This window comes from Pelmatolapia mariae, linkage group LG20, assembly GCF_036321145.2.
Source record: "Pelmatolapia mariae isolate MD_Pm_ZW linkage group LG20, Pm_UMD_F_2, whole genome shotgun sequence".
Taxonomy (NCBI): Eukaryota; Metazoa; Chordata; class Actinopteri; order Cichliformes; family Cichlidae; genus Pelmatolapia; species Pelmatolapia mariae.
Genome location: NC_086244.1, coordinates 35,132,115 through 35,145,997, shown reverse-complemented (window position 1 = coordinate 35,145,997; position 13,883 = coordinate 35,132,115). Strand labels below are relative to the sequence as shown.

Here is a 13,883-nt window from a genome sequence, read left to right as displayed (position 1 = left end):
TCTGAGTTAGAAAACACTAGCACACTGCAGTTCTTTACTCGCGAGGACGGTCACAGAGCGCTCGCACAGGAGACACTCATGGACTCGCGCTTTGTCACCGTCTGCGTTCTTTATTTATACAAGATTATTCTGTGTGTGTGTGTGTGTGTGTGTGTGTTACAAATATAACAATGTCACTCCAGTAGCGGGACTTTCCCTTTTTACATCTGTATGTTCTCGTAAAAGAGCTGAGCTTTCTCTTCTCTACATCTAAATGTTCTCTGAAGACAGGAAGCGGTTAGTAGCTGCATAAGTTCAGCACACAAGTTACTAGGTGAAAAGTCAAATAGACATGTGCTTAATTATAAAAAGAATACATTTCATGTAACTGATCAAAACATAATTTTCTTCTGACATCCGGCCCTGTTTATCAGAAAAATGAAATGTACAATAAGTAACTACTTGTCTTTCACATTCTTAGTTACTACATCATTAGCACTTCATCTTCATGAAACAAATAGGAAGAAAAGTCTTCATGATCTTCATTGATTTCAGTTTGTGATGCATCTGCGTATGCTGTAAATGACAAACTTATCACTTGTGAAATTACAGCTTTTAAACAAGGAATAACTCAAATAAAGAAAACAAAATAAAATCAGGAAAACAGTCAACAGTCTCTATAGCATCTGAAGCCATGTTCCAATAATGTACATTATCTGGTACGTAGGTGCAGCATGTAGCGTTTGTGTTGAATAAAACACAATCCTCCTTTATCAGCCAAAATCATGTGCAGTGCTACACGATGATGCATTACAGCAATTCTGAGAGCGTCTATTTCTTGATGTTGTCCCTCGTTAACCTTGCAGCATGCTTTGAGAAACAAGCCGAATCTATAGTCCATTATCTCACTTCTGAGAGCATGTTTTCCAACTCCTGCCCACAGGAAGAGTGAGTTGAGTACCTTTTGTCCAATTGTCCAAAGTTTGAATTCTTCAGGTACGTCGGTTTCCCAGGTTGAGTCATGTGGTCTGACTGTTGAAGTTGAGCGTTTCTTCCTGGATCAGGATGATGATGTTGTTGTTGTTGTTGTGCACTTTACAAATGTCACTCTGAAGGTGGTCAGAGATCAGAATTAGTGCACCTGTCCCAGGGTGTTTCCCATATATGGTTGTGTTACTGTGCTCGGCATGTGCGAGCAGACGTAACAGTCTTTCTCTGTGGTTTTGTTAAACACATATCTGTATCAGGCATTTTTCATCCAAGGATGGATGTGATCTTGTGTCATGTCCATTAGGTGTAAGTTGTCGTACGTCCATCTTCTCTGTCTGCCTCGTGGCTCGGCTGCTGTTGGCATCGGCTGGGGTCCTCTAAGGGTGAGCTTTGTAGTCAAGGTAAGCATCAGGGTTCCCCTTCACACCTACACCTGGCTGCCTAAAGTTGATCGGATAGAGATTGGAGTGCGGGCTTACCCTACGGGGGCCCCAAGAACGCACTTACCACCCTCACCCCCGAAACAACCAAGCGTAGGCGCTTCCTCCTTGGTGTCGGGACTTCCCGGGATCTCAACGTTTTTGCAGTGGCTCTGATGTATCCAGGAGGGTCTCTCTGCAATTTTACAGGCTGTGGGTGTTGTCAATAACACTTGGTTTCAACCTGCAAGAGACTAGAGAGTCTTACGGCAGTTTATTGTTCAAAACAATATCCTTATTTTCTAGTAGTTTTGCCATACATTCTGCCAGAGTTGTTTCTCTGACGGATTTTTCTAAGGTTCACTTTTTGCAACTGAGATTGCATCTGCTTTTTACACTAGATAAATCTCTGGCCATTTTGTGAATAAATCTATAATCACTAGAGTATAAAAGTGTGTATTAAGGACCTGGACTATCCGCCCTGAGGACACATGGGTCACCCCGTGTGTCACTAATGCTGCTGTTCTGCACAGGGACTTGGGGAGTATCGGTTTACCTTCACAACATCAAATCATATTATAGTTGTGCTCCACACTTTAACCATTTCTCCTGTTCTGTAGTCGGCGCTGCTCTTTGTTCATATTTGCATAATGGATGCAGACATTAATGTGTCTACAGTTCGTTGTTCGGCTAACTTAGCTGCTCGATCTGCAAAGTTGTTACCTTTAGTTATTTCTGATTTATCTTTCTGAGGTGCAGCACATTTACACAATGCTAACTGTTTTGGCAATGTAATCACTTCTAATAGTATCTTTAGAAGATCTCCATGTTGTACTGGGTTTCCAGTAGATTTAATCATTCCTCTATGCTGCCAAATGCAAAACGATGTACTGCTAAAAAAAAACATACTGACTTTCTGTGCGTCTCTCTGTCTGCTTCTTAGACACAGACAGCTCCTTTTATGGGCATGTAGTTCCTATTACACACACACCACAGGCACACATATTTCCTGTTTTTGTATTAGTTAGTTTTTGCAGACTAATCGAACTCTCTGTCGAACTTTCCATATAGCGACAATAAGTGTCCAGCATTTGAGAGTTGACTCACATGTGTGAGACAAGACAAATTTGCTCCTGTTTTTCACTGCGTGGGGTACTTGGATGATCAAAGTGTGGCCTAAAACAATGTCAGCTGACTTTTTTACTGCCTCTGCTGCAGCTGCACAGGCCTGCACACAACAGAGTCTAATTTGCAGGAGTAAAATGCAAGCGGACGTTGTTTTTTTCCAAATGCCTGTGTTAAAACTGCACCTCATGTAACCTGCACCCCCATCTACATGTAAGTAGAAAGGCTATTTTCAAGTTACTGAATGCTTCTTCTGATTTCTTTTCAATGTAGACGCAAGACTTCATTTTGACTTAAGGCATTTAGGTCATTTCTATTTTTGTTTTCAAAGAACTCACACATCTTACATATTTCAAACTTTTAACTTAGGAAAAAACTTTGCATTGCTTACAGCTCATAGCTCACAGCTCTAAAACTAGGCATTAGTAAGTCATATGCCTAATCATTATGTGTCACTGTGATCCACAAGTATGATCACAAATTTGTTTTCCAAACTTACAAAACAAACAAACAAAAACAAAATGCCGATGTCAGTAAGGCAAAAAGAGAAAAGAAAAAGTTGCTGAAAAAACTAAGCTCACAGACAGCTGCATGTGTGAGCTTTAATATGCAGCTTCTGCTCTAAAAGACAAATGAAATAAAAAATAAAAAGTGTATAACTTGCTCATTAGCTTAGTAATATCCACATATTTAATTCAGCTTTTCAAACCTGTAGTCTTAGCTGTTGTATACAGGGTTTTGGCGTATTAGTTGTTAGTATAGGTTTGCTCTTCATCTTAACAATGTCTCATCTAGGATGACAGGTTTTCAATCAGTTCAAGTGTCTCTATGCACCTGATTAATTTAGGTGTTTTCCTTATTTTCTTCATCTCATATATCATTATACTGAATTTGAGCAAACCTTAAGCGTAAATCAGACTACTTTTAACAATTACCCACCTCACATCATAACTGACTCAGGTGCCTCTTATTATTATTATTATTATTATTAATGTTATTATTTTGTTTTTTGTTTTTGTTGGGTCTGTTCCCACAAACCCCGCTAGTTCTAGAGACTTATTCATCATGAAAGAAAAACAAGGCAACAGCGTTCGATCGATTACTTGCGCAAGGGAGGCCTCATCTGTGTCCAGCACGAAAATTACCCCAAATCCGGCCTCCTCTCGCTGCCTTTTATTGAGAGACAGTTCACACAAAACACAGCAAAGCAACGCCCACATGGTTCTAAGGCATTATATGTATATGTGTGAACTTCTGTATGTAGGTAAGAATGTGTGTGTGTGTGTGTGTACGGGTTCGTACTATCCTGGTGGGGACCAAAATCTGACTTTTACTATCCTGGTGGGGACTTTCTGCACCGTGGGGACCAAAATCCAGGTCCCCTCGGGGTTGAAAGCAATTTTCACACTCAAAATGCGGTTTTACTGTCAGGGTTACAATTAAGTTATGGTTAGGTTTAGGGTAAGGGTTAGGGTTAGGCATTCATTTTTAATGGTTAGGGTTAGGGTAAGGGGCTAGGGAAAGCATTATGTCAATGGGATGTCCCCACGAGGATAGCAAACCAGACATGTGTGTGTGTGTGTGTGTTACCTCCTGCTGACCAAAGGGTCGTAAACGCAGGAAGTTTACATCAAAAGAAGAAGCAGATCTTCCAGATAGGATGTATCTGCAATAAAACCTCCCCCAGCACAAAGTGGTTAGAGGTGGTTAGGATCAAAGGAATGGCTTTGATCCTACTGCTTGAACTAAGACTGTACAAATTTAAGAAACACAATGGCAACATTCAACAATTAGACCTAACATTTCCCCCCTTTTTGTCATTGTATATACTTAAATTTCAACTTATGCACCCCTTGTTTGGACCGTGTCAGTGTAGATTTCATTCATACACAGCTCCTCTTCATTCACCTTCTATCGATGCAAAAGTTCACAGTTAATACATGTAAGCAGTTAACCTGCTTGTCGTTGATCTCATACACAGTAAACTACATCCTATACGTAAGCAAATCAAATGTCAACAGTCCAAAAACAGGAATTAATATTTTCAAAAGAAGATGCCACCAAGGACCAGACATTAACCAAGCTCTCCAGCCTTGTGGTGCATCTACTCCTGTCGTGCGATTCATTATGTATTCCTGCAAGTAAACAACTGAATGTAACAGTCAAACAAGAAGAATCAACATACTCAAAAATCATATGTCACTACAATCCAACTGTATACAGACATAGACATTCAAACACATCAGTTGACTTTATCGTTTGTCCATGTGGCTCTCAGCTGACTTCAAAGCTGTAGCCTGGTCAACACCCTTCTTTATGACTCCTATCAATCCCCCAAATCTTCTCACTTTAGGCATCCTGTGGGGGTTAGAGTCAACTGGTGAATTATCTGCATTTACAACTCTTCTCCTGTCCTGTTGTCACCACAGGAAAAGCTTTGTAAAGGAAATTGGATCAAGCTGTTTTGATCTTCTTGGCTCAAAGTCTCAACCAGCTTAGCGAAGTGTTCATGATGTAAATGTAGACAAAAGCTTCTCTGTTTACATCCTTCTTGCAGAGGACACAAAGAATACGTGATGTTGCACAAATTCCATGGTACTTGGACTAATCCATTGCCCTTCATACACATAGGCAACTGGCCTATTTCCAGTTCATTTAGCTGTTCAATGTCCTGCAGCAAGTCAGACACTTTGAGTCAGACTAGCAGGTCTGTCTTACCAGAGCAGTTCACCTTCCCAGCTACTGGTGAATCAACCGTCCATTCGGGTTCAGAAGTTGAAAAGTTGGCAGTGTTCCAAGTATGTTTACTCCTGGATGTGTTGCTAAGGCAACCAAATAAACTGTCTCGCTCTCAGTGATGCTATATGGCCACAGTCCAAAAGAATGTGTAGCCAGTGGCATCACAAGCATAACCATTGGTCTCGTTCTTTATGTGAGCGGTTGTGTTCACAAACTGCCATCAGTAGTTAGTTGAAAACCCCATGCGGGTACTGGGTGTGATTTGCTCTGTCCCAGTGCTCTTCCTGTCATCCCACTCTGGGTCCACAGGCACAAGAAGGCGCACAGCACATTCCCAGCCATTCTGATGAGTACCTGTGGCTCAGTTGGTTTCTTCACCGGATTGAGACGAGGGGCCCTGGAGGCTTTCCCCCCCCTTTGTACCCGGTCTTCCTGCCACTTACCCCGAGCTGGCCTGGATGTGTGTCACCTTCTTGCAGTGCGCTTGATGTATCCAAGTAATCCTTTCAGCAATCTTCACTGCTGTGGTCGTCGTCAGCAGCACCTGATAGAAACCTTTCCACCATGGACTGGACCAGCACTTCCTCTCCATGGCCTTGTCAACATCCAATCTCCAGACTTCAGACTCTGCTCCTGTAAAGAAACAGAATCATCTGGCAGATCATTTGCTCTCATGACTTCTTTGCTTTTAAACATTTTAAGCATCCAATCTGCTAATGTGTTCAGGTATTTAATCTTAAAGTATAAACTATTGCTGCCATCATCTCCCTCCTGTTGCGACATGGCAAAGCCCATGGCGCAAAATAGCAGCAGTCTTATACAAATTCTAAGGCAGTATTGGGTTATCACACAGATAATAAACACCATCCTGCAAGCTCGCTCCTTCTGTAGATCACATTTTTTTTCCTGCAGTAGGTGAGTGGCCCTGCATGTCTACCAGTGCATCCCGCATAATAGCCAACGTCTGCTGGTGTTGCATTGCTAAAATGTTAACACCATGTGCTCCTAAAGTTGCCTCTCTTGGTATCCTATCTGCAAAAGCATTCCCTAATGCAACTGGATCTTTCCCTCACATGTGTGCTGCACATTTACAAACGGCAATCCTACTGGGTAAAAACTCTGCCTCCAGCAAATTTTGCAAGAGTTTGGCGTGTTCTACAGGTTTCCCTGTAGAGGCTGTCACACCTCGTCTGACCCACTGCATCACAAAGAAATGTAATGTAGCAAATGCATATTGACTATCAGTGTATATTGACACTCTTCAGCGTTACACACTTCCGTTAAACCTACTATCTCTGCTACTCAAGCAAATATGAAACACGCTAGTTGTCCTGCACAGATACCTTTCTCACTATCTTCTACAGTAAAACCTGTTTTAGTCTGTCCCTCTACTGTTGTAAAACTCAAACCATCAACAACCAAACCTTTCCCTCACCAAATGGCACATCTATTAAGTCATCCCTCGACTTACACTCTTTCTCTACGTGCTGTCTACACTCATGAGAAGTGCCCTCTTCTTTCGTTGGCAAAAGGTTTGACGGATTCAGAATTGTGCATCACTTTATGGTTATGTATGGTTATGAGAGTAACAGTAACATTAAAGACAAGTGTCTGTAGGTGACAGAAATGTAATTTTAGTCTGCAGTAGTAGACATCTACCTCGTGTTGAACTAACAATGTCAAAAGGTGAAATAAACTATTTCCTGAAACATTGTACAGCTTAAGCTGCTGCACATACTGATCTCACGCATGGAGGTAAAGCACAAGCAACTAGAGCTAATCTGGTAGGATAGTAAGTTACTGGCTTCACTTGTGGAAAAAGTGCTGTTAGTTATTTCACAGTCACCTGGCATTTGTGCTGTTCACAGAACCACAAGTCCATCGCTGGACCTCCTCTGCGCTGTCACTTTTTGGAGCCTGGCACGCTCCCTCAAGCTCTCATGATTCAACGTTGCTGAAGATTTTAAAGGCAGAGCACGTCGTACACCTTAGTTGTCTTCCTCAATGTCAACGTCGAAACTCTTTCATCTTATTTAAGATTTTGCTGTGCAGAGTCTCCTCATGACGATCTCCTGGAAGCTCAGTAGCACAGCTCTCTGTGCTGAAGGCGATCTCCGATACTCCTGAAGACTCTCTCCAGGCCTCAGCTTCCATCTTATGGACGATCCTCTCAGTCACTCCTTCTCATCATGGCACCTCACGACATCTGCAAATTAAAATGACACTCCTCTCGCCACATGGCTTCCGCCATGTGTCAACTCCCCAATGAGACATGTACAAGAATGTTGCACAGTCTCCCTAAAACAATCTCCAGGGTTTGTCCCTTGGAGCAGCTTCACTCCAAGCTGTGACCCTGTGTAAAAACATCAGTCAGCAATTAAATGTTTAGCTTGTCTAACTCTCAACTCCACCTGGAGCCTGTATCCTGGAAGATAAAGTCTTTAAGTTAAAACAACTACACATTTACAACCAACTATAGATCATAAGAGTAATAAGGTATTCAGCATAAAAGACAAACATCATGTGCAGGTTTTCTCCAATCATTAAATCACTATTATTATCATAATTTGTCCCAAATCATGAATCATCCCAATTTAATCTGTGACTTTCCTTAAGCAATGTCACTCCACTCATTTTTATCACTGTGAGCTCAATAGTGGCCAGCTAATGAGCCCCATATTCAACTATTCTGTAACCACTGCACATTTGTTCAATTGTCACTTGTTTGTCTGTGCTGAATCCTTTACAAGCACTCTTAAAGAAAAACAAACATTAGCCAACACACGGTTCATCCTGGTGGTCAGGTGCCGGCCATCCAGATTCCAGAGATGCTGTAAAAAGAAGTAACACTGGTTTCAAACACAGTGTCACACTGTATTCACGTCTCCCTTGTAACATTCATATTTTCTCCACAACACAGTGTAATTTCATCATCAACGCACAGCCTGTAACCACAGTTTTCTTCACACAAAATCTCAGTAATCCTGTGGTATAAAAACATCATTAAGTTGTGTTCTGCTATAAATCACATGATCAAATCACATGATTAACCATCTGCTGTAAAAAGAAATATAAATGTTAGCGCTGCGCATTTGTATACACTCTTTCTCACAGTAATCTCTGTGAGCAACACAAAGTAGTTAATGACACACCCATGGTGAATTCACAGACACAGAAAATTTTAAACTACAAGGTTAAATTTGCAGAGTTCACATAGTCATGTGACCCAAGTTTCCTCCTGTGGTCTCCTTCTGCTCCTGCAACAGAAGACACACACAGAGATACATCCACACCTTTGTCAGGTGGGGGTTAACTTCACACAATGGTGTTAAGTCAGTCAGTCTTGTCAGTCCAGTCAGTCCAGTCAGTCCCCATTTTTTATTTGCTGACAGTAGAACCTTTCGTGACGCAATAAGTTTCTACTGCCAGCAATGACGTCATTTCAAAAGGAAAAGAAAAACTTTAGAATCGGATTACCTCGGTGAATCCTTTTTGGCAGGGACTTGTTTTCTGATTGTCCCAAATAAGTGGCTTTCTCCTGAGCCCATTTTAATTTTTGGAGAAACTCACTTTGCAACAGTTTTCTCGACGACGAGTCGTATAGCGCTTCTGTTCTAATCGTGCATCTCTGCTCAAACAGAGATCATCAAACGAAACTTTCAGTGCACCATGAAAGTAACAAAATAAAAAGAAAGGAAAGAAAATAACCCAGATAGCAAGACGACATTGAATCTATGTTGATTTTTCATCCGAACCGTCGTATATGGTCGGGGTTGAAATGCCAATGTTGTAACAACATTGAAATACTGTGGTAAACCGACGGTCTTACTATAGAGACGTTGTAACGATGTTGATTCACCGTTGTTTTTTTGTCATTGATATTTGATCTATTTATAGTCGACCAGGTGACAACAACAACATCGAGAAAACGTCTATTTATAGTTGACGATCATTCGGCTCCGGTCATCATCAAAAACCATCGATTTGTAGTTGAGCATTAAATTGCATTGCAACTGATCGGGTATAAAGTACCAGAGAAAGTAGATTTATTGTTCATTTGTTATCAATGACTTGGTCTAGTTCACCAGCTTTAAAAAATCGTGTCTACGTGCAATTTATGTATAGTTGACCGGGAAATTAAAGCAGCGATCACTTGGACTATTCCGCAGCACCCCTCTCACATTGGTACACCCCCCCCCCCCCCCGGTATTCATTGTCTTCTACAGTAGAGCGGGACATTTAATTTACTCTCAGCGGAATTGACCGGAGAAGGCATCAGTTCATGCACTGCACTGGCCCGCACCACGATTAGTATAAGGTAAGAATGAATGATTTTTTTTCCTACTCGGTATTTCCATGTTTGCATTTGAATAACAGTAAAAAAAAACTTGTTAATGTTGTACATTAACGAGTTTTTTTACTGTTATTTAAATTGTGTCTACTTCTTACAATCCGGCAACAAATAAATTGCACTGCGAACAAAGTATATCAACAAAGAAAACATTTTCGTTTCATAATTTCTTCGTTATATTCCCTTACAAAGCTAGCTTTAACGCTTCGAGGTTTCCTTTGTTCTTGCCGTCGCCTCGGCGCTTGACCCAGACTTTCGCTCTGTAGTTGCTTAGTACTACAAAAAATTCTAAATCTGTGATATATGATTGATAAACGTAAAGTTAACTGTATAAACGTGTTCAATGACTTTGTTACTTTTGATGATTGGAGAGCACTCGCTTCAATGCGCACACGAAAACTTTAGACTCAGTTTGAATGCTCACGCAGCATGCCCACGTGACTGTACGTTGCACGCTCACCTAACTTTACGTTGCACGCGTACATGACTTTCCGTTTGTGCCTTGAATAATGAATAAGGCTACGTCCACACGTACCAGCGCATTTTTGAAACCGCTGATTTTTCTATGCGTTTGCACCTTTTGTCCACAGGTAATGTATGTCTGGCCGTACATTGTGTTTGTATTTCCAGGCACATTTCACGAAGCAGAACGCAGTCTTCAGAGATATCCACGTGAACGCTGTGATACGTCTGACCTTCAGTCCGAAGAAGAAACCCAGACCAGTCTTAAAAGAAAGCACAAGTAAAACCTTTATATTCACAAACATATCTTTGATTGTTAAGAATTTATGATCTTGTCTTTTATACATATCTGTGGTGCTTGCATACTGCAATATCACCACATAATATAGTCCAAAAAGTGGAAGTTTGTAAACTTTTTAAAAATGCAAAGCCGTGTACACTTGTGCACTTCAAAAATTCATTGTATACTGTACCTTCTTGCAAGTCTCTGTTTCCTGTGTGTGTTGTTAGAAATCAAACTAACTTTAGGAAACAATATGCCAAAAGCATATTTACAATTACTTAAGACCGTTTTTAATTTCTTTTCTTTAGACCAAATCCCCTGTACACATATACGGACTCAGAGGATGAGCAGCCTACAAAAAAACGGTTTCCCCAGGCCCCTCGAGTGAAAATACCAGGTAATAAAATACTGTCTAGTGTCTGTGTACATATCTGTGTCTGACACGAGGAAACTTTTTTGACAAGTTGTCTGTATTCTTAAATACTTAAAAAATTATCTTTTTCTAAACAGCCCTCATCACTCCGCAGTCTGCCCCCCAGCCCACTGATAGCAACCATCATAATGCCCCACCCAGCTTCCGGCACCTTTTGCCACTCCGGCACAAACCGACACAGCTTTGCGATCTCGCCAGCATGCAGAGTCTGATGTCTTCCCTATAGATGGTATGCTTTTAAAAAAGCTTTAAAGCTGCATCACAATGTCATTGTACTCTTATCTTCAAAACACCAGTTTATACTCCTGAATGTCATCTTGTTGTGACTTTTTTTTTTCTGTAGATTCCAGAGACTCTGTGAGGCCACTATTACAAGGCAAGTTTGAAAATCTTGGAATTTCACAGTTTACATGGTATAACAAATATATGTGACAGGCAAAAACTAGTAAACACTTTTAGCAGTTACAAGAACTAACAAATGAATATCCAACAAAAGGGAATAGAAATACATTGCACTGCCAATACTTTGGTTTATTCTTTGTATGACTTGAAAACCAGGCTTTAGGGAAAACTAAATGACATGTTTCTATCATCAATTACATGAAGTAAACACACAAGCACTTGCATACACATTTAAGACATGAGACTCGCTAATTCCATCTCATAAAATGTGTCTATAGGTGAGACGCTTTGCGTTGATTGGTGCTGCTGGACCACACTGGAGGTGCGAGTCCGCCGTGTAATGGTTTATGCCATTACAAAGGAGCTGGCCTCTGTACTCAACTGGGCAGGGAAAAAATACCAAGGACCAGACAAAGCAAAAAAGGGCATTTAAAGAGACAGCGCTGTGCAGATGCATATTTGGTAAGTTTTAACATTTATTGTAGTTTTATGAGCCTAAAGTGAACAATAAAGGGATCAATTGATGTGCTGGGTGCGTTTCACATTTCCTATGTCTGTTTTTTGCTATATTACTTTGTCTTTCTTAATAACAAGACTTTCATGTCCGGTTAATCTGGAGATGGAGTCTTTGGTCTTCGGCTTGTTTTGTCCTCGGGTTGTACACTTTGTACAGCCCGAGGACCCCATGTTTTCTTTTTTTTTTTTTAAAGGATACACGGCACACCATGCTAAGACATATCGCATTTTCAGCTTATAGCTCTTTGGGAATCAAATGCGGCAGTTTGCTGATTTCTGCCTGGTGACTTTCATGTTTATCAGCCTAGGAGTTTACATACTTTCTCCCTGCTGAAGACAATTAACAAGAGCTTATTCATGTGCTCTAATTCCCTTTTTTTGTGTGTGTGTCTATTTTTTTGTCCTAGATGGCCTGGCGCAGCAGGTAGGGGCGAACTCTATGTCTGAGTTGGTCTTTGCTCAAGCAGTCCAGAAATGGCTCAGATATGCTCCAGATCGTACGGGTGGCGCGCAGGAAGCACATCATCCATCCCCATCCCGGAGTAAATAATAAAAAGTGACGTGAAACATAGAAATGTAAATAGGAAACTTTGTCTTTTAATAAAGTATTTTGCAAATGATACATGTCTATTGACCTTTTTTGGTTTTTTGTTTTTTTTCAATAAAAAGCAACTGTGTGAAAGAGGTGGAAAATCAATACCGTATCTCAACAGTGTTTCAATATCAGAATCTGACATTGTTTCAATGTCAACAGTGTTAGAAAATATAACGTCGAATCAATGTCAGGTTTCAACATTGATTCAACATCAAAACCTGACGTTGTTTCAACGTTAAAAATGGGTGCAAGAGTGATGTTGGGTCAACGTCACACTTCAACGTTGCTTCAATGACGTCGCCTGATATTGACTCAACATTGTTTCAATGTTTCCTTGCTATCTGGGAAAGGAAAGCAAAGGAAAGAAAGGCCTTGTTAAGTCATGACACGTGTTTTTCATGCCAGGGGGATAAATTGTAACAACCCATTTGGCAGGCTCAACTTAGTAACAAAAGACAAATCAACAGCCAGTTTAATCTCAAACATTCATCCAATCAGCCACACACAACATACAGCATAACCCTGTTGTCTCATCACATAATAAGTTTCTTCTCATGTAACCAAATGTGTGCCATGGTAAAACTTCTTCACACACCAGAAACTCACAATCAGCTCACTCAGCTCACTCATTTAAGACCCCTCATCAGCATTCTGTTTTCCTCTATGATGCGGTCATCTGTCCTACTAATAATATTCAGTCCACTAGTCTATGTATCACTTTCATCTTACTAGTGACTTGGACAAGATGACAAACAGAATCTCATGCTTAAGATGCTGTCTGGTCTTCATGAGTATCATTTATTGTGTATGCATGTAGGGTTAGTATAGTTGATGTATTTTCTGTATGTTTTTGTGTTCCTCTCTCATCACATTTTCATTATTCTCATCACTGCTTAAAACAACACACACATCTCTCTCTCTCTCTCTGTTTCTTTTAAAACTGTCCTTTCCTTCAAAACAGAAAGTAGCATTACAGCTGTTTCAGGCTGAGAAACATAAACACTCTTCGTGCTATCATTCACCACACAACTATGTTATTTCTTTGTCCGCTGGGCAGGTGACCTGCAGAATCACGTCTGCCCCAGCTGGATACCTTTTCACACACACAGTGACGTCAGACACGCTCACACTCACTTCTGCTTAGAGCACAATTTCACTTCATTCTTCAACGATCCACACACCACGTGCTGCCCAATAAAAACTTTGCAGTGTATTTCATCCTCTTTCAAGGCAGACTTACTCAGTTTAGTCTCCATTACAAGACAACAATCAGCCACACTCACGCAGACCACGTCTGGCCCGCACACACACAACATAGGCCTATCGCTTGAGTCTGCACGCACAGCTCTCATGGACCTGCGTCCTAAACGCACAGTCCAACGCACTCCCGTGCTCGCGTGAAACCGCACGGTCACGTAGCCGCTCTCTATAGAGCTGTAGGAATCTGAAGGCTAGACCGTCCCATTTCACAGCCTCGCACTTCCGGCCTTCGCGGTCTTCGAAGGACCCGGTGAACACCGGCCCACGTAGACCGCGAAGGCCGGGTCCTCCGACAGATGCAGCCGACGTTTTGGGACACAGCTACAAAT

The 13,883-nt window shown here is 41.2% G+C and overlaps 1 long non-coding RNA gene across 1 annotated transcript; it reads left to right on the top strand.

Annotated features, from left to right (window-relative positions):
• The first annotated feature begins 11,347 nt into the window (after positions 1 to 11,347).
• LOC134619467 (uncharacterized) lies at positions 11,348 to 12,319 on the top strand. The gene is made up of 2 exons (XR_010091989.1): positions 11,348 to 11,645; positions 12,107 to 12,319. It is a non-coding gene; the product is annotated as an uncharacterized LOC134619467 (long non-coding RNA).
• The last annotated feature ends 1,564 nt before the right edge of the window (positions 12,320 to 13,883 follow it).